The 27,349-nt window shown below is 39.8% G+C and overlaps 1 long non-coding RNA gene across 2 annotated transcripts; it reads left to right on the plus strand.

The window, feature by feature from the left end:
* Positions 1 to 647: 647 nt before the first annotated feature.
* On the plus strand, positions 648 to 25,920 carry LOC107308253 (uncharacterized). 2 transcript variants are annotated; one of them, XR_001552718.3, is made up of 8 exons: positions 648 to 785; positions 1,786 to 1,906; positions 2,526 to 2,596; positions 6,418 to 6,531; positions 7,430 to 7,556; positions 9,160 to 9,340; positions 21,309 to 21,370; positions 25,786 to 25,920. It is a non-coding gene; the product is annotated as an uncharacterized LOC107308253 (long non-coding RNA). The 2 variants fall into 2 exon arrangements; XR_014942161.1 differs by lacking the exon at positions 25,786 to 25,920 and having other exon boundaries at positions 21,309 to 21,824.
* Positions 25,921 to 27,349: the final 1,429 nt, after the last annotated feature.

Genomic DNA, 27,349 nt, shown 5'->3' on the forward strand with positions numbered 1-27,349 from the left:
ATAGAGTCTAGTTTCCTACATAGCTGTATACCTTAGAGGTACCAGCTGCTGTTGGCATCTTTATAAGCTGTTTCTGTTTTGTCTGTATTACTTTATAAGCATCCAAAGTAAAATTCTATGTACATTTGGTGAAATTAGAGAAAGTTGTGAGGGACTTGAGGACAGTCTTCTAAAGAGAGATGTATTAGCATAATAACGGTAGGTGTCATTCAGTATTTGCAGTCATGAAATAACTCTCAGTGGAAGGGATGACTGAACTACTTGAAGAGATTTCTAAATTACAAGTAAATGTTGCAAAAATACACTTAAGCCCCCATGTAAGAATATCTTTAAGAAGTGCCCGCTGTGAATGAAGCAGCTTAAAATTTATTTTAGTGATGCTCCTTAGTAGCTTTAAATGAAAGGTCCTTACTTAGTTGTGCTTACTGAAGTGATCTTCCCATCTGGTTTCATTGCAAAAGCCATTGATGTTTACTTTACCAATCAGTGTGTTTATGCATCCTCTGGTTGGTTTTGAATGCTATTGATAAATAACAAGCTCTTGCCAAGTAAGTAAAGTCTTTGCAGCTTACATAATTAAAGTAATATTTGCTGTATTTCTTGCTTTTGGTTTATTTTCTTCGGGTTATCTCTAAACGCTTAATAATGGCAATACATTCATTCTGCCATTTGGAGGAGCCTGTGCCACAGAATAATGATCTGAAGAGAGCTGATGCGTTTGCAAGGAAGAGTCCTCATTTGTGCAATAGCGTTGATGCAGCTAAGAGGTGCCTTGCCAAGTTCAGGTAAGCGTTTTCTCTTTGCTATTTTAAAATGTAGGTCTGCTGGCATTTCATTTAAATTAGCATACGTGCATTGCCATGTCAGAGCCTGCCAGCCTTCATGTTGGTCATTTGACACGAGGTATCCTGAAATGAAAAGGCATGTGCTGTAGCATGCATGCCTACAAGATGTGTAGAGGGAAGTTTTTAGTCTTGAAAATTATTTTGGGATAATTCCTGATCTCCGGGGTAGTTTGTGAGGATGGAGACTGTGGTGATCATAATGACACAATTCCTTTTTGCTATGAGTTCTTTTTCAGAGTTGGGCTTCTTTATATTTGGGATTAATTATTTTGCAGAGCCACGGACAGTTGTGGTTATGGATGTAAGTGTTAATAATTAGTTAAAATGGTTCCTTACATTTTGACGTGGTAACGTTGGCTCAGGATTTAATTTTATATTGTGGGTGTTGTCTATTTGTTTGTTTTTTCTAGCCATCCAATTATTTTAATAACATAATAACGACTTCACAGTAGAAGCTGTTTTACAGCCATACTCTGTATGGGAAATGTTGGCAGTGTAGCTCCAGTAAAAAGTGCTAGCAGTAGAATAACAAAATAATAATAAATACGTATTTAAGTATATACTTGAATTTATTTTCTTGTGCTCTTACTGCAAGCTGCAGAGGTTTAGCTGGCTGTAGGCTTGGTCTTCCAACTATTAGTCTAACAAGAGAGAATCTGCAAAGAAAACCAAGCCATGCTTATCAGTAAGGCACAGTACAGTTTGTCAGGCTTTGTCAGTGGTGCACACAAATCCAGACCATTTTCATGACACTTGTCTGCTTTGATGCTAAATTACTGGGTCCCTTGCACTGGTAAAAATGTTTTATATATGTATATCTATAAATATATACATGATACTACTTGTCTTGCTAAATGTCCACAGAATGAGAAGTAATAATATATTTTTTTTTCTTTTATGACATTATAATTTTATTTTATTATATTTATTTTGGTTCCAGAAACAGAAGCTTATGTTCTGTGTTTTTTATGCACATATTCAACTGTACTTACCAGCATCATCCTGGGACAGTGCTTCTTCCTCAGAACTTCAGTGACATAAAAAAGGGCAGTGCTTTTAATGTAAGCCTTTGCTTTAGTCTCTTCAAACTTGCAGCGCAAAGATACTGTTTTAAGTAAATGAAATGGATAATTAAACACCAGAATCTAGTTAAGAAATGCGTTTGAACTCTTAGTAGGGTACTCCAGCTATGGTCAAAACAGTGAAAATTAGATTGTTTTGGTAAAGTTCTAAATGTTGAAGTGCATTTCAGTGGAATCATCACAAGGAAAAAAAAAAGAACTAATTTTGGAGACTATTCCTAAAATGTATGATTTTGTTCTGTAATATGAATGAATTGAGCTGGGTATCATTTTCAAAATACTTTTCTTGTGTAAATGCCACAGAATTATAAGAACTGGGGAAATGATGCATCTGTCTATTAGTTTTTAAATATGCAAAGAACAATATTCTTAAGCTGGTTAGGTTTTTGTATAGGTGAGAATAGATGCTGGCTGTGCGTGAAGCTAAACTGCTATTGAGCACAGCAGTACAGAAAACAAAGGTGGGACAGAAGTAACGCTTAAGCCACGTTCAGTGTTATTGTGTAATGATGCTTATGATGTCTAAAATGCAGATATTGAGAGAAATAAGTATGTTTTTCCCCTAAATCATTGAACGGGACTGTTATTCTTAACACAGCTTCCCATACTTGGATGGAACTGTTTTTTCTTCAAAGAGCAAACAGAATGCTGCATCTAAGGAGTAAGAAGGTAAGGCACTTGAGATTGTTATTTCAGGAAGCAGTTAAAAGTAATTTCAGTGACTTGTAATGAATGCAAATATACAAAAATACTTATTATTTATTATGCATTGTGAACTCTTAAATGGTTTATATCAGTTCCTGCCTGTTGGCTTTTTTTTTTCTTGTTTATTACATGGGTGGAATTTCTGTAAGTATCCAGCTCTGCTTTCTAAATGTGTTTTCACTGAAATCAGTGAGCTGACCTGAGTGGGAATAAAGGGTGGTTTATCTTTAGTGAGACAAAGTTAAGTCATCACTAAGTAATTTTGAAATCCCATCCTTGAAATACTGGGGCTTTGACATTCAGTGGGATGAGAATCTCAGAACAGACTGATTACTGTGGACTCCCAGGCTGCGGCTCAGGTAAATAACTTCTTTGGAGGAGGATCTGAAAGCTTTTTTCTTGTCTGAATTGTAATCATTACTAAGCAAAGGGTGCAACTAAAACTATAAAGGTTTTCCTCTTACATTTAAAATAGATTTGCTTATACCTGTGAGAGGTCTATTACTTATAGTTGGAGCATTATGCAATTATCTAATGATTAAAAACTACTGTTTCTAAAGACGTCTTCTTTACCACCATAGAATGTGAGTCTCTAGTTCCACTCACGGTGATTTTTATCTTGTTTTTCACCACATCACCAAGAGTAAGATTCTAGTTCTGCTACTGCAGTTTCTATTTTGCAAAGGCAGAGATGTCTTGGTAGTGCATGCATAAGTTAGAAATAACAGCTTCTCTATTGGAATAAGTGTTAGGGGCTGAGTTCAGATCATGGAATTAACTTGATTTGTTTCCTACTCCTACTGGTCCCCACTTTCTCCAGGTAGCTCAGTTGTTTGAGTTCCAACATCCCAATGTAGTTTGTAACCAGAGCCGTAAAGTCACCTGGAATTGGTGCTACTTTACTTTTATTTCCACTCTTGTAAAGCACAGTAGTGAAGCAGGTGCAGCTACTGCATTAGTAGAGGTGGGGAACTTGGAGAGGAACTGAGTGTGCCATGGAAATTGTTTTCCAAAGAGAAATGGGACAAAGATATTCTATAGTATTTATACATCAGTGTGTTGGGCACAGAAAGAGCTATGCTCATGAGTCATATATACAGCTCTGATACTATGCTTATACTATACTATTAACTTAGTGTGCTAATGATAGCGAAGTCGCTGGTTGTGAGATCTGATGTGGAGCCCTGAGGTGAGATGCCCAGTGACAACAGTACTGGATACCACACAACACACTGTGAAGGTTTGTGTTCCCGACATTATGATATGGTTTTAAAAACAGAAAGGTGTCTTGATTGTCAGCATCCAGCTTAAATACTCCTGTCTTGGATCTCACCATGTTAATGCTGTCATATTAAACTGGATGGTTACGTTTTCAGAGAAGGAGACTGGTTTTCCTTATCTGAAGTCTGACTATGGGAATTTCAGGGTCTTAAGAGGACATCTCATTCCTGGTGTGATTGCCAAGAAGAGGTTATGAAAACTGCACAGTGTCTTGAAAAATGAACTTTGTTATCCTTCTATGGAATGGGTAATTGTATGGGTAATAGGCAGTGCAAGTTCCTGATTGCTCCTCAGACCCTAAGGCTCTGTGGAGTTAGTCTGAAGTACCATGCTTCTTGCAAAAATAGTTAGAGGTTGATGCACAGCAGAAGGAAAGAACTATTGAGGACTATACTGTAGGTCAGGAAGAGGATACATTTTCTTGGGTTACAGTCCAAGTTATGGAACGTCTTCTTCCAAGATAGAAACACTGTACTCGGCATCAAATGGGGACTTTGATCAGCACTCCAAGGAGGGATAGTCAGCAATATGAATATTATTGTGTGCATCACTGTAAGTACAGCAGTACACTGAGACTCCAGATGCCTTGAAAGGTCTTGTGCTTCAGATGAAGACAGTCTTAAATTCATGGGCAATGTATTTCAGTTTGTAGATGGATGAAGTGCTCTGTGCTTTGGTTTGTTAAAGGCTGTGGTTGGAAGCATCTTTTTGCTAAGTTCTACTAGTTATTTTCATGACCATTGCTGGTGTTTATTTACTCTCTAGCTTGTCGGTGAAGGTATTCACAATGTTTTAAGCTGTGTCTGCCCTGACACATACCTATTTGTTCCTAAACATCAAGTGAGGTTGTTCACTTCAGAGTCCAGTCTGGTTCTGATACTACTTTCATCCTGGTTTTAGAGAACCTGTCTTTCATGGCAACCTAATGTGGACTAACTTGTTATTGGGCCATTCAATTCTGCAGATGTTGGTATTATTAAACGGGCACTTATCAGATAGGGAGACAAAAACATGCCTTCCTGCTTTATGCAGTTTTCCTTGTTTATGGAAACATTAGGTAAATTTTTTAGACTTGAACGTTGTAACTTCAGCTTGAATAAATCACTGAATTTCTGTCCTGCAAATCTGCATTTATCTTGAATCTGTTTTGAAAGTTATTGTAATATAAATAAGCAAGAAAATGTGTTGTTTTATCGGGTGATTCTGGTCTTTTAACTCGGTCAGCTGGGAGATCCAATCCTTAGAGACCTAAGGGTAACGTGTATTTAAAGTAATAAATAATACCGTGCTATTTGCTCCTTGTGGAAGTAGCTAAACTTTGTTCCTTTAGAAGCAAAAGGGCTGCTTGTTTGTTTGTTTTTCATAGCACAGCCTGAATTTGCAGATGTTTAAAACAACCAAAGAAATTAGCGGTGGAAATAGTATTGTGTGGCTGAACTAAAGGGATTTTGTTGAATGACTACTGCCTGTTGCTGTCATCAGCAGGCAGAGATAAGTGGTCATTTCCAATGCTGTGGTCCGGCTGAGGAGGAGTGATTGCTTTATATGTATTTTTCAAAGCAGAGTTCATGCTTAGGATCCAGTGTTTGTCCCAAAATTCAGCAATATTGCAGCATTTTACTCCCCCCAAAAAAGTTAGTTAAACATGGGAAAGTATTATGAAAAGAATAGTGGCACCTTAGTGGCACGCAGAACACTCTTGTCAGCTGAACTTGACGGAATCTGGCAGAAATTCAAAGTGTGGTTTGTCTCTAGTAATTCCATTAACATTTCAAAGGTTGGTGATGTTCTGGGAATTACACAGCAGGGATTATTTTTTATGTTAAGAATTAGTACTCTAAAGCTTTGCCTGCACTGGGAATATTGCAGCTATCTTGCAATAGGCAAATGTACTCTATTCAAGACGGTTTCCTATCAGATATTTTGCTACTTTATCTATATTGGCATAATTAAAATAACAGTCTTCTCTCCGCCTAGTGTGAATAGAGCTGTATCGGTATAAAACTATATATTGGTTGCTTGTTTCCAAATAGAAGGGAACAACCTAGGAGGGCTGGCCCAATTCCAGAAAGTGTTTTTAATTATGGTGCAGTTGCTACGCCTCTCTGAACTATATGAGTAGTTATACCAGAAGTCAACGACTTCATTCTAGTTCCTTTGCTCTTATCCGCGGAGCTCCATAAAAGGTTGCGTCCTTAAGTTTTGTGTGTTCAGTTTGTCTTTGTGGCAAACTTGCCTGTTACACACATGTGCTTGTATTCTAGAAAGCACAGGTGATGAGTGGTTTGATAATAACAATGCGCCTTCATCTCTGAAACAACTCTACTGGTCTACTCAGTTTATACTAAAGTACATTTTAGTGTGAATGGTTAAAATTTTCCATCTGGCGGTGTGTACCAGAGCCTACAGATCATCTGCCCCTCTGAATCCTGGCTTCACTCTGTTGTTTGGTATGGAACAAAATGCTTTATGTATCCTGACCAAACTTTCACTCTGTTTTATAGATCAGTGTCTTGTCTTACTCTTCTGGTGTGCAAATGAAGCTTGTCCAATATGTGTTACCCCAGAAAGAATTAAGATAATTGAAGTCAGAGTATCTGAACTTGGATCACTTGCAAGTAAGGATGATCTGCACGCACGTGTTCTGTTAAGATAATGGTGAACAGATCCAGATGATTCATGATTTAAAGCTACAGATGAGGGAGTAATCCTGATTCCCATATTAAAAGGAGGGGAATTTCATGATGGGGAGAACACTGAGAATGTGTGTAACTTTTCTGCTCTGAGACTGGGAGTACTGAAGAATGAATATGTGAGACAGACAGGAACAGGAAGAGCCGAAAGCCTGAGGGACCTTTGACCATTCAGAGAGCATTCAGTAGGTTTAACTAGCTGTTCTCTGTCCTATGCTCACGGACTGTTCCACTCTCTTTCTGCCTCTTTCCTTCTGCTTCAATCCCGTTTACACTGCATGCTTTTTTCTCCTTCAATCCACCCTCAGTGCTTTATAAAGTTTTTGTTTGGCTGACTTGTTTTGTTTTTTTTTTTTGCTATTTTTGTTTATTTGTTTTAATGGGGGACTTTTAACTGTCCTGTGTTTATGCGCTCTCTAACAAAACAGAACTTCAGTATTCATAAGTCTTCAAGAATGATTAATGTTCCCTTGTCCATCTTTTTGTAAGGGATCCCTTGAAGGCAAATGAACACCTTGAATGAGATTAGATGATGTGTATGAGATTTAATGGGATAAGGGAAGTTTTGCTCCTACAGACCTTATGTAGATGAACTGGAGACTCAAAGGATTAGATATTGAAACATCTTTACATCTTTCTGTTCAGAAGAAAAGTGGTCTAACTTTCGTTACAGCCCTACATACTGCGTACGATGAACATTTCAGAAGGGATATTATTTACACTATGTTTGCATTGCATTGTATGTCCAGTTATTGGCAATTTTTTTGTTTATTTTCCCCATTTCACAGCTCTTAAATTTGCTTTCTGGAAACCATTTTGGTAGGTGTAGGTTGCTTGTCTGAAATCTGTTCTGAAGCTTCATTGCAAAGCAAGCACGGCACTAATGATGGATGCGAGCGGACGTCTTAAGGGTAACTGGATATGGCATCTTCAGAAACGGTGGCATTTTGGTAAGAATCTGCATATAAATTATGACATAATTTGTGATGGTTTTCTGCAGTGTGTATTTAAATCTGTCTGAAAATTTGTCCAGTCGCTTAATGGAAATGTTTCTTCTACTGTGTGATAAGTTGGAGGATTGCTCTGTGTTGTGCACCAGTCTGAAAATGTACACAATTTTACTAAGCAATGACTTCTTGCATGTGGAAACTGTAAGTTTTTAGATGATCGAGGGTTTTTTCAAGTATTAATTAGTGGCTATTTATGGCTCTCTGCTTCTGAGCCTATTTCTGACTATTTACAACTGGATATTTTTGAACTGTCATTAAACAAACAACACAAATACTTTTTATTATACGTAGACTAAATGTTATAATTGACCTCCATTGGCATGTTTTACCACGACGCGTGCAACTGTTCTAGCGGGCAGTGTAAGAAACAACCCAATTGTGTGGAAGATACACAACAGTTATGATATTTTTTTGCACATTAATCATAGCTGGAGGCTTTTAATCCTTATGTAGATTAAAGAGAAGTATAACAGAGGCTTGTTAAATTACTGTACTGGTACTACTTTGCTGGAAGCTTTGCGCAGTTTAAATAGTGTACACAATTAAAGAGCTTAAGTAGGAAAACACCAGTGGAAATTTTACTGTAACCAGAGTCCAGTATCATAAAAGTGTTTCCTCTTACTTTAAAATAGCTCAGGCAAGCAACTCCTCAAGCAAAAATTCTTATTTCCACTGAAGCCAGTTGTGCTCTTAGCTGTGTCTATACTGAGTCTTGAAATTCACAAACAATCTGTGCCTATTTTTGTTCCTGCTCTTTGAATCCCACTGGTGGCTGTTGCTGTTGTGGACCTGTTCTGATAGTTCTTAAGATGGCTCTTAAAGACATTTTGAGGTCCTGGGTATGTATACATTGTGCTATACAGCAACCAAACTTATTTTAGATAAACTAGCCTCAGAGCTGAGGTAACTTTTAGCACCGTGCTGCTTGTCAGTGGAAATAGTGGTTTTATGGATGTGAGGAACTCTTAGTTTTAATGTGCCATTCTAAAAACTACAATGGTTTTTGAGTTGGTTTGTAGGAAGATTAGCTATTAATTGAACTGACAGTGTTAATGTCTGCTGTGACAGCGTTTGGTCTGCTGTGTGTCTGTCAGGGCCATTAGTCTCCAGCTCAAGTGCATTGTACTAACAAGGGTACCTCTTATGGGCACTCAAGGGGAGGTGCAAAACTCAGTGTGTATTGATAGGACAGGAGCACCAGCTTGGTTGATGGAATCTACTTGCACCGTGCTCATTTACACTACGTAATCTAAAAGATACCCAGGGCAGCATTCATTAAAACGAGTATTTTCACTTAGATACAGTGAAAGAAGTATGGAGAATACCTGGTAGCTGGGTTCCGTAGAGGAGTGTGGACAGAGAGGTGATTCTCCAGAGGTCTAACAGAAGTGCATATGTTAAAGCCACTTCAATCTCTTCAGAAAATGTCTTAATGTGAGCCGTCTTCTCATTTGAAATTAGTTTGGTGTAAGAGTGGCTAACAGTAATATCTGTCTGTAATATCCCTTTCTACACCACTCAGCTTCTCATTTTTACTTTCTAGGTGGGTGGAAGAGATAATCCAGCCTGCCAAGTGCTATGCACTCGTTCCAGTGCCAAAATACGAAACACACACCAACAGCTTTAATGTAAGGGGCATACTAGGTTCCTCCAGCTGCACTGAACGAATATGTGTGCAAGGTGGATGAATATAAGCTTAGCTATCTGCTTCGATCGATTTACAGGTAGTTTTTTTAATCATTTTGCTATGATTCTATGGGCTATTGCAGTAATTTGGGATGAAGAAGTTAGGCCGCTCACCAATTTGTTTTGCCAGGCTGATCCTCCACTCGAATTCGTTTTATGGCAAGTGTTCGGTTACTTATTTGGGCTGTTTGTATTTAAACCAGATTCTGGGCAGGGGAAAGAGGGGTGCACCCCTCAAATTCTGAAGGATGAAATCAGTTAAGAAAAACCTCCTTTGCAGTGTCCATGCCAGAGGTATGTTACCTGTAGTTGCAGAAATGAAGGTTGGGACACTGCCTGTCTCTTTCTGCTGATCTTTTCTAAGGTGACTGGTACTGAGTGGTATTCCTTAAGTCAGTTACAACAAGTGATTGACTAGTAAAAGAGCTGATTGGTGTTTAGCGCTTAACTTTTCCGTTCCTAAATCATTTTAGTGCTAATAACTTCATTTGTGACACTCCACTTCCACTAGTAGGTGGAAGCTTGAGGGGGAAAATGTTATAGTTCTTTCACAATTCATTAGTTTGTGGATGTCTCTGTTATGTTGTTTCCACACAGAATGACTCATAGCTAAATGAACGCAGCAGCCTAAAGGCGTGCCCTCACTGCTGCGGCCCACAGTGAAACTTGATGCCATTATATATGAAAAGAGGATGCTCATACGCATTTGAATCCTTGAGAAATTACATGCACATTGGACATATGTGCTATCAAACACTTCCTCAACGTATTTTATTTCAAAAAAGTTGTGTTTTACCCTGATTGCTCTTTTTCACACAATTAATTTACCGAGTTGTTGGCAGCATCTTGGCAACATCTGTCTTGTGAGGCTAAGTTAGAGCTGAGAAACTCTCTTTGTTTTGTAAAGCAATACGGTTTCAGTGTGTTCATTTCTGAACTATTTGAAAAGAGATTATGGAAGTACTTGCATTGCCACATTGTTTTTGTAACGATTTAGACAGAATCAGGAGTGTTTCTGTCAAGCTGATAGCATGAAAACACTAATTATAGTGAACCGGTTGGCCTTTGGCTGTCCTAGCTCTCCTCACATTGCAGGTTGCTTACCAATCCAGTCTTTCCTTGTTTAACAAAACTGTCCAAAAAGAAGCAGCCTTACCTATTGACATGTCACGCATCATCATTTCTGTTACAGAAGTTTTGTATTGGAACTCTGCACAAAGCAGGTCTAAAACTGCTCTGGGGTTCCTGTCCTACATTCCTTACACCTCTCTTACCCTGCATTCTGGTACCTTGATTGCAAAATGCAGACAATGAGAGTATTAAATAAAACACTTCTTTTGTTGTTGTTTTGAATCACAGAATGACCTGGGTTGGAAGGGACCTCAAGGATCATGTAGTTCCAACCCCCCTGCCTGGCAGGGCCACCAAACATACACATTTATTTACTAGATCAGGTTGCCCAGGGCCCCGTCCAACCTGGTCTTGAACACCTCCAAGGACGGGGCATCCACAACCTCCCTGGGCAGCCTGTTCCAGGGCCTGACCACTCCCCTAGTAAAGAAATCTTGAATCTTCAGGTGCTGCTGGTGGTGATGGTGCGCTGTTTTGTGTGTGTGTGTGTTGGTTGGTTGTTTCTCCAGGTGTTAACTAAAAGCTGCCATTGTTTGTATATTGAAAATGCATACATAGCTCCATGTCTGTTCTCTGGGTGACAGAGCTGTGGGCTTGCTAATACTGAGACAGATTATAGAGTAAATACATTATGAGTGCGGTACCTTTAATTTATCAGTCCTATTCAACTAGGCTTGCTATGTGCTAAAGCAAACAGACATGTTTCTATTAAAGAGTTGTCTTACCATAAGATGCTTCTCACAGTTGTACACCATGTCAGCTTTTCTGTGGATGTCCATGTTTGTTATCAGGAGATGTCTGTGCTTACCTAACTCTGATTCTGCTGACACTGATCTGATCTCCATCCCTCTTCTGGTTTGTGGTGCAAGGCTGTAATGTGTTAATAAAAACTACACACAGCTATCAACAGAAGCCACCACAGCTTCCATGGGATATACTGGAAGACAATAAAAGCTGCAATGTCAATCCTGTTTCAAATTCCAGCACCCCAGGCCAAGTCATCCTGGGTCGCTTAAGGATGTCTCGCTAGGAGAGTATAGGAGGAATAAAGCTGTAACAGAGTGCTGCTGTTTGATCTTCAAGTAGCGCTTAAGCATAGACAGAAGAAGTATTTCCATAGCAAAATGGAAATACATCAGAAATTGCCACTTGGGCAGTTCAGCAGAGGACAGTGTTGCTGCCATCATATCAGGCTCCATTCAGCTTTCAATAAACATAAGTAGCAGCAGGATACCAGAAATGGGTGTGCTGTTGTGTTCCGTCCACATCTGACAGCATGAACCCAGGCTGCTCTGCCTGAGGTGCTCTCAGTGTGTGGATCTCTAGTTTGTTGAGATCCCTCCTCCTTTGCCAGCAGAGGTCCTGGAGCCTTGCTGCAGCCTGGGCCCTTTCAGCCTGTTCCCTTTCCACCTGTTTCATAGATGCTTTCTTCCCCTGTACTGCATGCTGAAGATGCAGAGCTCTGTGGTTACATTGAGAGGCTGTGATGTGAGACTGTGAGTGGGCTGTGTAGATGTGCAGACAGGTTCATGTCAGGTGCTGAATGTTCTGACCTTCTCCTTTCTGTGCTGAACTATTAAGCCCTTTTATCCTGGGCAGCATTTCCACCCAAGGCTGTATACTGCGCTACCATTCACCCAGCATACATGTGCATGTTCAGGTGGCCTCGGTTTCCTCTCACTTGCATCAAAACTAGAGACAATTCTGATGGAATCCTCTTAGTTCAGTATTTAAAACAATATGTTAAGAGTTCTGGTCATTAAACTGGAACTAATGTGAAGTGGGAGCTGATTGATATCCTGACACTTAGTTTCTGTAGCATCTGTCTCAAAGTAATGGCTGCTTATGCTGTACATTAATCATGAAGAAGTTCAGAAATGCCTCATTCCATCCAAAAACTTTTGTAATGAAGTAAATAGCCTTCACAGTATTGGAATCAGCAGATCTATGTGTTTAACAAAAATGCCTTCATATCCAAGTGAGGTTAGTTTACGCCTCTTTTCCTGTGAGTTTATTTTGTTGTGATTGTCTTCCTTCCCCTTAAAGGGGAAAATGGGCACGGAACAGCTTTGCCGGTAGACGTTCAGTGGAGTATATTTTGCAATATTCAGTACATATTTCCAAGCTTCATCTAGAAAAGCAAAATGTCCCTTTTGTTTTAGACAGAGGGGCTGCAAATTGCCAATGAGGTCTATCACTGAAATGATCACAGGCAAAAACTGTTAATTTGGCAACCACTGGTTTGCAAACCAGAGCAAATTAATGGGGGTTAAGCGTTATGTTCTGATTTCCTGCTGTTGATTGGTCTGCTTTCGGAACACAGATGAAAGGTATGTTGCCTTTTGGATTCACAAATGATATCCTGCTTTCCTACAACCTGTTGCCTTTCTTTTATGCCTGGCAGCTTTCCTGTCAGTGTGTAAGGTCATCTCGAACCCACAGCTTCACTACACAAAGTCAATTTAGTTGTTCACATTTCTCACTTTCTGTCACGCACGTACCAGCTTCATTTTTTCTCCAAGAAAAAGTTCCCAGGCTGTCTTTCAGGTTCACTTTTCTATCTTTGGTATTGTCTTCTCAAGTCTCCATTTGTTCCCTTTATTGCACTGTGGATTGCTTCAGCCATTTATTGTTGTCCTATTTACCTGACCCAGCCTCTTATTAAACCACGAAGTCTTATCCCTGCTTTGGCATGGCTAGAAGTCTCTTCTTTGTATAACCCTGCATGTTCCACCCAGGCCACTTCTTTAGCATTTCTTCCCTTTGCCTTCCCAGACAATGTGGAAGAAATCTCACTGAGCTATTAATAACATTTAGTGCAAACTCTAAGAAAACTTTGATATTGTGAATAAGAAATTAATAATGTAATGGACTTGCTATTCCTTTTCTTAAAGTTGTTTTTTTTGAACACAGGAATTGTCACATGGCTGTAAGCCGTGATACCATTGTCCATTTCTTAGTAACTACATCCCATTTTGTCAGTTGATGTTAATTCCAAATATGTTTCTTCCAGATTTCTTTATGATTATTGATAATTAACATGGATAAATTACGGATGTGATGTGATTCTGGTCAGCTTCAAATTTTCCACACCTCAAAAGCTTCTTGTATTGTAAGATAGCAAGCATAGCAGCGTCTGATAGGACCTCACTGCAGGATTTGTTACTTGATGATGTCTGCTTGTAATGCTCTTAAATTTAAACATCCCAGTTTGTCTTCAGAAGTATGGGCCATGCCCTTTGTGCGGTGTTCTGCATCAGATCAATTTAACGTGAAGAAAATTATGCAGAGATTTGTAACAGAAGTATTAAGATCGATATGAATGCAGTGTGGATGGAAATGTGTGTGCAAGCATAAAGAAAAACCAAAATAAAGGGTTAAACAAATGCCATAGACTGATAATGAAGGGCATGGTTTCCAGGACACCAATCTCAGCAGTATCTGTGTGCCACAGCACAGATCATTTGCCAGCAGAAGACCTTGTGTCCCTAACATCAGGAGGATGGCAACAAGGCTGTAGTGTAACTCGTGTACTGTTCTTTTTCTGGATAGGAAGAGGGACTGCAGATGTACATTTCAGTCCTATATTCCAAACAAGGAAAACAGATCTTGGGATCTTGGGCAGCAACATGGCCTAAGATTTGTGGTGAGCAAGATGCTGAGGCAAAACCATCCTGTCATGGGTGATGATTCCTAAAGGATCTGCTCAAAAATCTAGCTAGTTACTGCTAGCAAAGAACAATTCCTGATGTGTGGTGAAGCCTCAGTAGCTGACAGCCCTTATTTTCCACACAAGTTATCCTGGCCGCACCATCTGAGTGCACATGATGATAAGAGAGTGTGAGACTGTGAACTCAATTTGGAGATTTTATAGGTAACTGTTGCCTTTCTCTAGCCTAATACATTGAGTTTGACATCGCTAAGTTTCCTTCACTTGCATTGTTAATTCAAAGCCCCATAAAAACAGATTTTCTCTTGCTTTTTTTTTTTTTTTCCTGTTTTAGTATGAGTTTATCTATCATCAATCCAATTTGATTTGGCATTTTTGTGTCCCTTTAGTTCACTTTAGTTAGATCGTTTTCCTTTATTCCAAGTAGCCTAAATAGCTGCAACTTAATTACAATACTACTCACGCGTTCCACTTTCTAGATGATTGATGCCATAACAGAAGAACAAAACCATTATTATGAGACGCTTTGAAGTTAACTCTTTGCCGTTGATAAAAACGGTTATAATGAAAGTGATCATATAATCCAGTATATTACCGTGTTTCTTCTCTTTTGTTACTGTCTGCGTCTGAGGGGTGATTTTGTTTGCTTGCTTTCTTGCTTAGGGAGAATACTCTGTGCTTTAGAAGAACTTTTCTGTTACCTGAATGAATACATCCAGAGCAAGAACTAGATTATTGGCAGTATTAATTATTCCATTCAGGTTATTTTGTGCATGATGCTTGGTGGGATTTTTGCTAGTTATTTGTACTTGAATTTGATTTCCAAAGTTGTCTGGAAGACTCCTGTTTTGCTCTAGTATTATATTGAACTGCATTGTTTCTTCATAATGTTTTTATTTTTTCCCAGTACTAAACATGTTTTTTTTTGGAGAATGAGAGCACATAGAATCACAGAATCACAGAATTATCAAGGTTGGAAAAGACCTAGAAGATCATCTAATCCAACCATTACCAATACTTCCCAGCTAAATCATATCCCTCAACACAACATCCAAACGTTTCTTGAACACCTCCATGGTCGGTGACTCCACCACCTCCCTGGGCAGTGCATTCCAGTGCCTCACCACCACATAAGATGCACCTGGGGTTTTGCTTCCTTATTTTGGTTTTTAGGACCTTCTTTCTGTAACTGAAATCTCATTTTTAATAAAGCATTTTTAAAGCCCAGTAAGTTTAAGAGGGGAAAAGCATGTTTTGTAGGACATGAACTCTTTGCATGTGCAAAGGGTTTCTTTACATTTCTTAACTTTGAGACCTGTATTTTACCACTCTCTCATCAGTTGTTTTAGAAGATTGCTTACAACATCTGTGTTTCACATGACAAGAGTTTCCATGCTCTGTTCCAGCATCCCCCTTTTCTCTGCCAAAACTTCTGCACACACATCCTGGATCCATGTATACCTTCCCATCTTTTCCCATCTCCCACATTTCATTCTCTCTTCTCTTTCACTGTTTTGAATTGTACTGGGGATTTGCCCATCATTCAGAGTAAGGAGAAAGTCAACTGGTGCCAGCTGTGAACACATTCCAGCTCTTTGCGGTAGCATTAAGGAATTAAGAGAATCAGGAAGTTGATGCATGACTGTGCATTTTCTACATGGCTTGTATGCTTACCTATATGATAAACAGTACCTGATCACGTAATTAAGACAATGCTGTTTAGTATTGTAAGATTGCTTTTGTATTATTGTGAAATAAATGAATGTTAATTGGACATGGATGTTCCAGTGGTGCTAAGCACTACAGCAACTTGGGTTGAAAAGAATATCTACATTCCTGAAAGTCTGCAGCGTAAACATAATATACCTGAAAGTAGGATAGACACAGATGAGAAGGGAAATAGAAGTTGAGGGCATCCTCTTTGTGTACGTAAATCAAGAGGCCGATCTCCACAGGCTCTTTCCAGTTTATTTAAACAGACTGTAAAAAGACTTCCTTGGAGGACAGTTTGGAACACATGAGGCATTCCTTCATCAAAATTGATTTCAACAGGAGTCTTTCCATTTACTGTATAGGAAGACCTGTCTCCTACATCTGATATTTCTCTAGATACTTAAAATTAGGTGGGGCGTACATGCCTTATTGCCAAATACTGCTCATAGGCAGTAGTGTGACTGCTTGTTTGGAGGCAGTGGGGAAGGTACTTCATAGGCATCTTAGTATATTTCAGAGAGGGCAGTGAAGAAAAGCTATCAAATACATTTTCAGGTATTAAAGGGAGATTCCCTATAGCATAAGGTGTAAAATAGGAAAAAGCATAAAAGGTTTGTTTGGAAATATAACGTGGGAGATAGAGGATCTGGAATTTAGACTCATAACACTGGCTGGCAGATGGGAGATATGAAGGGAAGAGATACAAGAACTTTCTCCAAATCTTTTTTTTTCTTTCTTTTTTTCCAATAAAAATGTGATGGTTTTGGAAAGTGTTTAAGACAAACACGGCATAAGCGGTTTAAACCATGTAATCTAATGATCTTTTCAGCTTTATGCTTTATGAAAATTGGCCTAGCTTCAAATACAAACATACCACAGCAGACTTCCTGATGATGATTAAGGAACAATAGGTGCAGTAGTGATAAGCCAGGAAGGGCCTTGAAAATGAAGACAAATAACAGAGGAGCTGAGGAGGCACTGACATGACATGTTCTCCAAGTGATTGACTTGGAAAAGGGACTTCGTAGCAGTATTCTGTGTGAATGCAAGTGAGGTCAGGCTGCATTTCTCAAAAGCACAGAGAGATATGGCCACATCAAGATGGTATGGTGATGATAACCCAATTGAATACGTTAGATGATTAGAAGAATTAAGAAAAGTATGTCTTGTAAGTGTTACAATGAAAGTATCTCCAAATACTAATATTAAATATGAATGATGCTAATGTCATACGTCTGAGCAGTAGTCAGGGTGATGTAGTAGCTTTTTCTGGTCCTGCCTGGTCATGCAAGAATTCTCCTCAGCAGGAGGAAGCTGTCAGTTTGCTTCAGGCCTTCATAGCCAGGTCCTATACCAATTGCAATGATCCTTTTCCTTCCTCCTCAACGAGTCCTAAACTTAAATGGCACATCAGGGAGAGGGCAAGGGAATTAATATCTGCACTTGGCTGATTTTCAGCTCGTGTGTAGTCTTATGAGTATGGAAGCATATGGATGTGAATTGTTTCTGGTCTTATCTCAAGAAAGAGACGACTTTTTCTTTTCATTCTAGACTAGACATATTTCAGATTGCTAGCTTTGGAACTATAAACTGATAAACATGCTTAGTGAATGTATTTTTGCTTAGATTTTTTCCTAATGGAAATAACAAGTCCTTATCTCTCCATCAGCGATACAGACAAATCAGCATCTCTTTCTGTTAGTTTCAGATGTCTCTATCTTCGTGGTTTTAAAATTATTTTTTCTAACTTAGTAACTCATTTCATAGAAAGGATCTGTCTGAAACTTATTAGGAGATGCATAAGTAACCAGAAGTAGCTGGTTCGCCTGAATGCTTTATTTGGATGGAAGGTAGGTTTATGTTGAATTTGCCTGGTTATGTGCTGATCTCTGAAGGGGCATAACTGTTGTACTAAAGGAAAGAATCCCCCTTCCCTTTTCCCTGTATGCTGGGTGATGAGCGCTGTTGCTGAATGTAGGACAACATGTTATTCCAGAGCACAGACCATGGTTCTGTGCTGGCGGTCCATCCTAAACTGATACTTCTGTGTTGCCTTCGCTGTTGCTGTTTCTCATTCCTATTATACATTTCAGTGTGAGAAAGCATTACAAAGTAGGTATTTTTCTGAGACAGTGCCTTTTCTCACTGGCAACTGTATATTATACTAGGTGAGTGCTACCGTGGGCTATTATTAGTATGTTAGGGAGCACAAAAAAGTGACTTCATCTAACTCACTGCCAAGCTAGAACTTCTCACAGCCTTCAGATGGGCACGAAAGTGAGTGTTTTTATAGCACTAATATTACTTTCTGTCAGTTTTACGGTGTTTTAAAATATGGTAAGATTACCTCATTTTACTTTTTGCCACCACATTACTAAGAGGCTAAAAATCTACACGCTTAGGAATGAGGTGTTGATGATTAATATAAAAATATCCCCTCTATTGATTGTACGGCACCATCGTTTATTTAAAATAATAAAATAAATTATATGTAAATAAAAATATCAGCAGCACTCAGGAGGTGAGCACGTGCACTGCAGGTACTCACATTTGCCTGCAGGGGAATTTACTGCCATCAGGTAATGCCATATAAACCTCCTGGTGTACGCTCTGTAGCTGAATGCAGCACATTGTGGCAAAAATGTGAATTTTATATTAGTTTCCTGGGCCTAGTTTGGTGTCTCTTTGATTATAGCTGTGAGATGTGACACCTGATTCATCCTTTTTCTCTTTGAGTCAGTAGACCCTAATTCTGCCTCTGGTCAAACGGATCTTGAGAGCCATGGGGCCTGGTTGAGTTAATGCAACATGAGTACCTGGAAGTTTCTACTCTGAAGAACTGACTTTAGGCCTATATGTAAATTTTTTATTTCATTTCTGTGTCTCCTTGCTTCTAATTCATTATAATTGTCCTCTAAAGAGGTGTTGTCTTTGAGACTTAGGCACATCTACTTTAGTACCATTTGTATACAGTGTTCTGTGGATGTTGTCAGGCAGTTAAAATATTTCTGTAGTGTCATGTACCAAAAACTCCTGATTGATGTGATTAGTGTTGCATTTTTACATGTCATGGCTTCCTACTTAAAATGGAAGAGATAATCACCTGTGTTTTCACAGGTTGTGGTGTTTCTTTTACCTTAGATTCTAAAGTTAACTACTGGGACTCTATTCAGGGCAATTTAAAGATGTTGGTAGATTTGTTTCTTGTTCTTTGGACACAAAATACATTCATTTTCTTTTGCAATGTGCTATTTTCTTAGTGGCCTGCTATTACTAAAAGCTTTCGATATGATGATACACTGTGATGCAGATCAATAAAATAAGCAGGGAAAGGCAGTAACTTTTACTGGCTCTCCTGTTGCTTTTCTATTTTTGTGGATGCAGTTACATGTCATAATACACAGCTGAGAGTGAAGACTTATTTATTTTTGTGAACTGGATAATGTCTTTTAACTACATGGGTTGCTATTCCTGTTGTATTCCATGTGGCTATTACAGTTTCATTGAGGTTAGATAGCCCCAGTACAAACTGGAAAGGACTTTGCAAATAGAACTAGAGGGGAAAAATGGCTATGCTCTGTCTCTACCCATATAAGCATTTATATCATATAGACTTTTTAATGCAAACGTGTACCGATGTAGGAAAATTAGTGGATGAAAATATCCAACACTTGCTCTGTATACAGAGAATCAGGAATATCTCCCTCCCCTCCCCCCCTTTTTTTAAGGTGTATTAAGATTATATCTAAGAGCTTTGAATTATTTAACATTTTGCATATTCCAATACAATAGGAAAGCACTGCTGTTTTGCTTTACAAAGGAGATAACAACTGTTCAGTCAGTAGTGAAGTCAGGGTTATCGGTCGAGTCCTCCTGCCCTTCAACCTCATGCCTCCAGCTCCATTTCTTCCACAGAAGCCAAAGTTGTCGTTCTAATCAATTTGATCCTATTTCCACACACAAGGCCTAAGGTGTTTCAGTTTGGACTCCCAGAAAATGAGGAACACGGTGTTGGTGGCCGTCTGCCAAGGTGTTTGGTCTGACTTGCTCCTTCTTAGCAGAAGCGTATGGCAGAGAGAACTGAATGTTCCTGTGTGGCATTCAACTGCCTTAACCACACACCCGCTGCTCTCTTCCTGCAGTTGTCCGTCTTCTTCTCTGCACAACTCGTAGAGCAAACACATATAGGAACCTATAAATAATCTAATTTGATGCACAACCCTGATTCATTTCCTGAGCAGCGTGTGTCCTGCTCACACAGGGCAGCCATGGTCCTGTGGAAAACTTGAACGGAACAGATGAGGCCAAATATTAAAGCTATTAAGTATTTAACCTTTGAGATGAAATGCTATTTCAAATTACAGCTCTAAGAAGCTGCATTGGAATATTTTTAAAAAGGAAGGAAAAAAAATAAAATAAAGAATGTTTTTATGTATAGTGGTAACTGTTTCCCTGTTTAGTGTTTGAGTATTCAGCTCAGTGAAATACAGAGCATCAACCAGGAGGAGGAGACTGGTCAACTAGGGAGGAAGGGAAGTAATTCATGATATCAAAAATATGTGGAAAATAACTTAGAAAAAGTATTGCTCTCAGCTTTCCCCTTATTTCCCAGTCAAACAGCAGTGGCCTCCTGTGTTTGTAAACTACCACAGGTGGTGTGTAGGCCCTGCCGGCAGAGAAGTGCTATCAGGAAACACAGGTTAATCTCTTTATCTTTTAGGCTACAATTGGTAAGGATGATAAGGTTGATTTTGTGTGTGTTATTTTTCTTGGAGGGTAGGAGGAGGGTTGTCAGTATGTTTATTTGGGTTGGTTGGTTTGTTTGCTTTGTACCAGTTTTCTGGGCCCTGAGCTAGGTTTCAGTACCTAAAGGGAGCCTACAAATAGGAGGGGAGTCAACTCTTTGGAAGGGTAGATAACAGCAGGACAAGGAGAAATGGTTTGAAGTTGAAGGAGGGAAGATTTTGGTTGGATGTCAGGGAGAAGTTCTTTACTAAGAGTGGTGAGGTGCTGGCACAGGCTGCCCAGAGAGGCTGTGGATGCCCTGTCCCTGGAGGTGTTCAAGGCCAGGATGGGGCCCTGGGCAGCCCGGTCTAGTATTAGATCTGGAGGTTGGCTGCCCTGCCTGTGTTAGGGTGGCTGGAGCTTCGTGATCCCTGAGGTCCTCAGTTCCACTGGCATTTTGTTGTAAAGAAAAAAACGGAAGCCCTGCTTTAACACCCCTTTTTAATGAATCAGTCTTTCTCACTGCTGTAAAGAAGTTGTGGGGACGATCAGTTGGCAGTGCAGAACACCTCAAGCTGGTACCTCAGCCCAGCGCTTTGTATCTTGAAACCATACCCTGAAAATGTTGCCTGTCCTATTGGGTAATGTTGTGGTTGATTTTATTGTGTTATTTCATCTCATGTGCTGGTGGTAGCCTTTTGGCTGGGGTTGTTTTCCTTTTCTGGTTTTCATTTTTCTTCTTTCTTTCTTTTCTCTTCTTTTTTAAGCACCTGCTGTGAGGGAGCCCTGCTCCACGACTTGGCTACCAGGTACTGGGATCATACGAGAGGTAATCGTGCCTGCTGCTAAACATTTTCTACCTTATTTCCATTTGCATTTGTTTGCCTTCAGCTTCCAGTCATTGATTCTTGTTATGCCTTTCTCTGATAGATTAAAGAGCTCTTTAGTAGTTGCTATTTTCTCTCCAGGAAGGTTCTTTTACACTGTAATCAGTTTATTTCTCAAACTATTTTTTTTTTCTTTCTTAAAGCTAAAGATTTGTATGATGTTCTATTGTTTATGTCTATGTTATATTTTCTTTTCCACATCCCTGGATTATTTTTTGTGTCTCTTTCCTATTCCTTCTCTAATTTTTCTATTAGAAAATAAAAGAGACATAAAGTTGTATTTCACTAGTGGCATGTGCCGAAGTAGTTACGTCACTAGTTACTCCTATGTTGGTATTGTGAGAAATCTATGTTTTTTCAAGGACAAGTAAAATAAACATCTGCTTAATGACTTCAGTACTTTTGGGTGTATAATTATTGAACAGAAAAGGATGGATTGTTTTATTAAAAATGGAAATGTTTCATAAGCTTTAGAAGGTCTGTTGGTTCAGAAAAAGAGTGTGCAGGAGAGGCTTCAGAAGTGTTTGTGCTGAGGGCTTTAAGGAGATGGAAGTAATAACATCTTGGAAAAGGATCATAGCTCAAAACCTGAAGCACTATGGACAACATCATCTGTATTTATTCTTGTAGAAATTTTGGAGGACTGAATACAGACCTTTTATGAGTAACAGACTGTCTGGGCTACTGGAAATAAATGAATGGGTGTGAATATGTGCATCCTTTACATCCATTTAGTTCTGTGAATAGTCAGTTGCTTACATTAGGAAACCTTAGAACAGTTACATGACCTGAATGTTATGCTGTAATAGAAGAAATAAGATAGTATCATGAATTGTGTTAGGAAATCAATCACCATTATGCCATGTAAGGCTTCAAAAAATTAAAATCCTCACCTTCAAGGAAGTTCTTGAAAATTTTACTGCTGCTCTTCATTTTGATTTTCATCCATATTTCAGTAAAACGGTGAGTTAAATTTGCCTTAAAGGAGTTTAATACCTGTGCAGTCAAAGCATCTTGACCTACCTGAAGGCTTTTACGCATATCAGCATCTGTCAGAATCCACAGTCCCAGATCCACCCTTATCCCTCATGGAAACCATCAGTTTTGCATGAAGTTGAACCAGAGGCTGTTTAAATGGTGTCATGGATAATGCGAGTTTGTTCGTGTTGTGTCTTAAGCAATTTTGAGGTCATCATGTTGACTTTCTCTTGGAATTGTCTTGCTTTTTGACTCCTATAAGAGTATGTATATGGAAAGACAAATGGTCTTGGAAAGTAGTGATCTAAATAGATGCTACAATTTTATGCTCACCAAGAAGACAGTGCTGAGGTTTTGGTAGCACAAGACAGTTTGGGGTAGAGGTTGTCCCCTGCTGAGCCCTGATGCTGTGTGGAGCTTAGAGGGGTTTTAGTAGTTGTATACTACTAAAGGTGCTACTCAGTGAGTGCTTGTCCAGTAGAGATTTTAGTAACCTGTGACTGCTTGCTTATACTCACCCAGTAAATGCTGAAATGAGCAGTGCTGCAGAGCTGTAATACAGCATAAAATAGAGCATGCCATAGGTGTTCGATCACTCTGAATCCTAGAATGCCAGTAAAACAGTAACCAAACACCACGGTTTTCTCACTGTAAGGACTGCTTCAGATATTTCGTAGTACTTGTAATCTCTCCTGAGCACTGCACCTCATTAGGAAGGTAGCAAGTTGCTGAAGATGGGGGAAGTTCTCTGTACAAATGAGAAGCAGTTCATTTTCTAGCATTGTGTTGTCAAGGAAGAGATGGATACTTCTCAGTGACAATCATATATATTTGGCTGTATTCAGCCAAAGGGCAAGACTGTTCTTCTGTTAGACTACGCAGGTTCCTCGTTTTTAAAGCTGTAAGCTAATATTTCTAGCAGCTCCTGTAACTGCTTATACTCAGCGTGGGTCCATACATGGCTGTGGATGCACTATGTACTGCATCTCCTATTTCTCTGGATATCAGCATCCCGTAAATTCACATCATTTCCTTGCCTTGTGCAGATAATACTGCTAGGATTTCCGATATCAGGGACTGTACTGGTGTTAAGGTGTCTGCTACGTGTACAGAAATAGATGGTTTAGCCTGTGTTGTAGATAATGGATAGAGTTCTGTATAAAGGACCAGGGTACAGGTCAGAGTTACATTTGCTTGTTGTGCATTTTCACAAGACATACAGAAGATAATAGTACCTGGTTCAAGGAATCTTTCCAATATTAACGTGTAGTATTGAAGGCATCTAAAGGATTCCCAGATGCAATGGTACATATCTTCATGAGTGTTTTGGACTGAGTGGAACAGGAAGGAAAGTGGTCTCTGCTATTTCTCATCACCTTAGGCCTGGTTGAATTCTGCCTGCTCTGATGTAGAAGCATAGCGGCAGTAGCAGCACCAGAGATAATAAGATGCTAAATAAGATGCTAAAGGACTTATAATTTCCATTACCATCACTGTGAAATGTTTGTTGTCTGTACACATTTTCACTGTGATATAATGGTCATCAGAAGAAAAGTCTATAACTAATGCATCTTCATCTGTTTTGCCCACTTTAACAGTGTAGGCGTAAACCTGTGCTTTGAGATATATTTTCTTGAATACTTTGTATCTATTAATTCCTCAAAAAGCTTCCAAAGCTTAAATGTCGTCCATTGCATAGATGAGAACACTGTATAAATGATGGGGTTATCTGCAGGGCTCGCATGTCAACAAAAATCAGCTGTTTCACAACTGAAGCCTGCTAAGGAAATCACTGCAGTGGTGCTGGTCCCATCCCTGCTCCCTGGCTGCTTCTCCCAGACCATTTTCCTTTGGCCTTCTGAGGTTTGGCTGCTCCTTCTCTCATAGAATAGCCAACCACTCATCCATATAGAAAGGACACATGGCCCTGTGAAACCCTGTTCTCTAGATAATGCTCACTAATAAAATAGACCTGGCAACTTATGCAGATTACTTTGTGCAATCTGAACAAATCTGGCCAGAAAGGTAAAGCAAAGCACATTCCATGCATTACTGCTACTTACAGACGTGCTACGTCTCATTTATTTGAATGGAAATCTCTTCCAGAAGTGACGCTGAGGGAATGGAGGCAAAAAAATACTGGTTATAAGTCTGCATTTAATAGACAACAGAGAATTATGTTCGTATGGGTTGCTTAGGAGCTGGCACTGCAGCCTCAGGAAGAGGGTAAATGCGGGTAGTGCTTCTTTCTGAGCGTACTGTGAACAACCTACTCTCCTGTATGACTGGATGTGCTCTAAAATGACGGTCTAAATCCAGAGTTCCATTGGTGATGCTGAATCTCTTTATTGTCAAAGCAAGCTATGAAACCATTTGCCTTCCAGCCAAAAACACCATAGGATCTGCAGTGTTCCTCACGGAATGCAGAAGCTGTTGAAGGAGGTGGTGACACTGCACAGTAACTTAACCTGATGAGAAGCGTGCTGCCCCATCCCGCAGTGTTCCTTTGTCTCATGGGGTTGATGCAAGTTCCTTTTCTCACCTCTGTCAGCAACCACAAAGCACAGATGGGCAGAGTCTTTCTCAGGCTTGGACTGGAGTTTTCTTCCTCACAAAGTCATTGGGGAGCTGGGAAGGAAGCAGGTACCCACTCTGCACCTGTCTCTTGATTACTGTCAACCAGATGGTCTCTGTGGTCTTTATTCCCTTCCTTGGGATTCTGTGTCGTTGCTTGGCTTTGCTAGAAGTCGTAAGTTATGATCTGGGTGTTTTGAAGTGGGAGCATATCTTTAAGTAAATAAAAGATTGTTTTCACTTTCATTTAATAGGAACTTTGCTGTTATTACTTAGAAACACGCTTCTTTGAAGAACGGTTCTGTCTTTGGAGGGGCCTTTCTCTTGATTCTCTCTCTGAACTCTATAAAGAAAACGGAAAACAAAAGGGTGTTTTGAGAAACAGTGAAGAAATATATGGCTGATGTTTCCATCCAAGCTCATGGAAAAGCAGTTGAACCAACAGGCTCCTTGCAAATCTTTCTGCAGGTTGTGGAGTAATTAGCTACAAGGGATATCGTGAAGGAACAAAGTAGTTGAAGATTGATGTATTGTAGAAAACATGGTCTTATTCTTCCCTTGCAATACAGCATCCAATCCATGTGGCTTTTCCTAAAGCGTACCCCAGTTTGCAAAACGTCAGAATTACTTCATAAGGGTTTTGAAACTTCCTGTGCAGCTACTTGCATTTTTTCCACATTGATTGTGTTGTGATGTTAGAACGTGACGGCCAATTTGCGTGAAGTCTGAGGTAGCCCGTGTTGTTTTATCTCTATATATAAACTGGATTCTGAAACTAATTAATACATTCTTTTTATTTCTGTAGTCCAGGGCAGCAGAAGCCGCCCACTGGGGTACAGAAACATGCACCGGCCTTAGGAGATGAATAGCAGAGATGGAGAGAAAACAACCCTCTTGGAGACAAGAACACAAGTGTTCCTCACTCTTGATGTATTTTCACATGATTGCAGCTATCCGGACTGCTATCTTCATGTTTCCTTCAGCATTTATTTGCAAATGAGCTTTAGAATTAGGGTGATTGTTTGGAAGGGTCTTTGAGTTCCATACAGCACCACCCCTCCTTGACAAGCAGTTGATAATTGCAATAGAGTATTTGGAACTTGTTTGCCTTCTCACCGGCAGTGCCTTAAAAGAAGCATCAGCTACAGAAGGAAAGAAGCCGGGATGCAGTGATCACAACCAAGCAGCAGCACGTGGCTCAGGCACAGAAGTTAGTGGACTCTGGATTAACAGAACAGAAGTGAGTGGACTCCGGAGTAATTAAGGAAATAAGGTGAAAAAGATCTAAAATCTTCCATCGGAAGGCATGTAAAAGTGCATGCAATCTGTGGAGCCATTAATCAACCATGCATGACCCACTTGCTTAGGAAGACTATCAGGAGAGATCTGAGTTTTCTTAGGTGGAACCTAATGGTTTCCAACTCATTCTTTCCAACCAGTGAATCTGTGGTTCTATGAGAATGATTCGGTCCACCTGGCAGATGCAAACTAGTAGAGAATTGAGCCATCCTGGTGTGAAAGTGTCCACGGTGAGCTCAGAGCAGCACAGCTGGCATCTTATTAAACACATCTATCTAAAGAAAGAGGAAGCAGAGGATGCTGATTGATTGAGTTCAGACCTGGCTGCACTGTTAACTAGTACAATTATGACTTGAAGATGTGGGTTTGGGGCTTTTTACAAGTTTCTCAGTATTTGTACCCTTTATATTTGTAGAAGCCTAACATTAGTGGGCTGTGATTCTCCAAGATCCTCTGAGGATTCCCCTTTCACAGTGCCTCATTCCTGCTATCGAGTGCCATTAGCCATGCTCTGATCAAGAGGTAATGCCTTTATTAATTAAGAGGTTACTGTAGTTTAATACCTAAATAATACCTTAGTTATTAGTAATACCTTAATAACCAACCAGATGGTCTGTGTGGTCTCTATTCCCTTCCTTGGGATTCTGTGTCGTTGCTTGGCTTTGCTAGAAGTCTTAAGTTACCATCTGGGTGTTTTGAAGTGGGAGCATATCACAGAATCACAGAATGACCCGGGTTGGAAGGGACCTCAAGGATCATGTAGTTCCAACCCCCCTGCCTGGCAGGGCCACCAAACATACACATTTACTAGATCAGGTTGCCCAGGGCCCCGTCCAACCTGGTCTTGAACACCTCCAAGGACGGGGCATCCACAACCTCCCTGGGCAGCCTGTTCCAGGGCCTAACCACTCTCCTAGTGAAGAACTTCCCCCTAACATCCAACCTAAATCTTCCCTCTTTTAACTTAAAACCATTTCCCCGTGTCCTGCTATTGTCAGCCCTTTCCAAGAGTTTACTCCCCTCCTGGGAGTAAGTTCCCTTCAGGTATTGAAAGGCAGCAATGGGGGATC

This window comes from Coturnix japonica, chromosome 1, assembly GCF_054131305.1.
Source record: "Coturnix japonica strain WE chromosome 1, WE-NBRP24, whole genome shotgun sequence".
NCBI classification, from domain to species: Eukaryota; Metazoa; Chordata; class Aves; order Galliformes; family Phasianidae; genus Coturnix; species Coturnix japonica.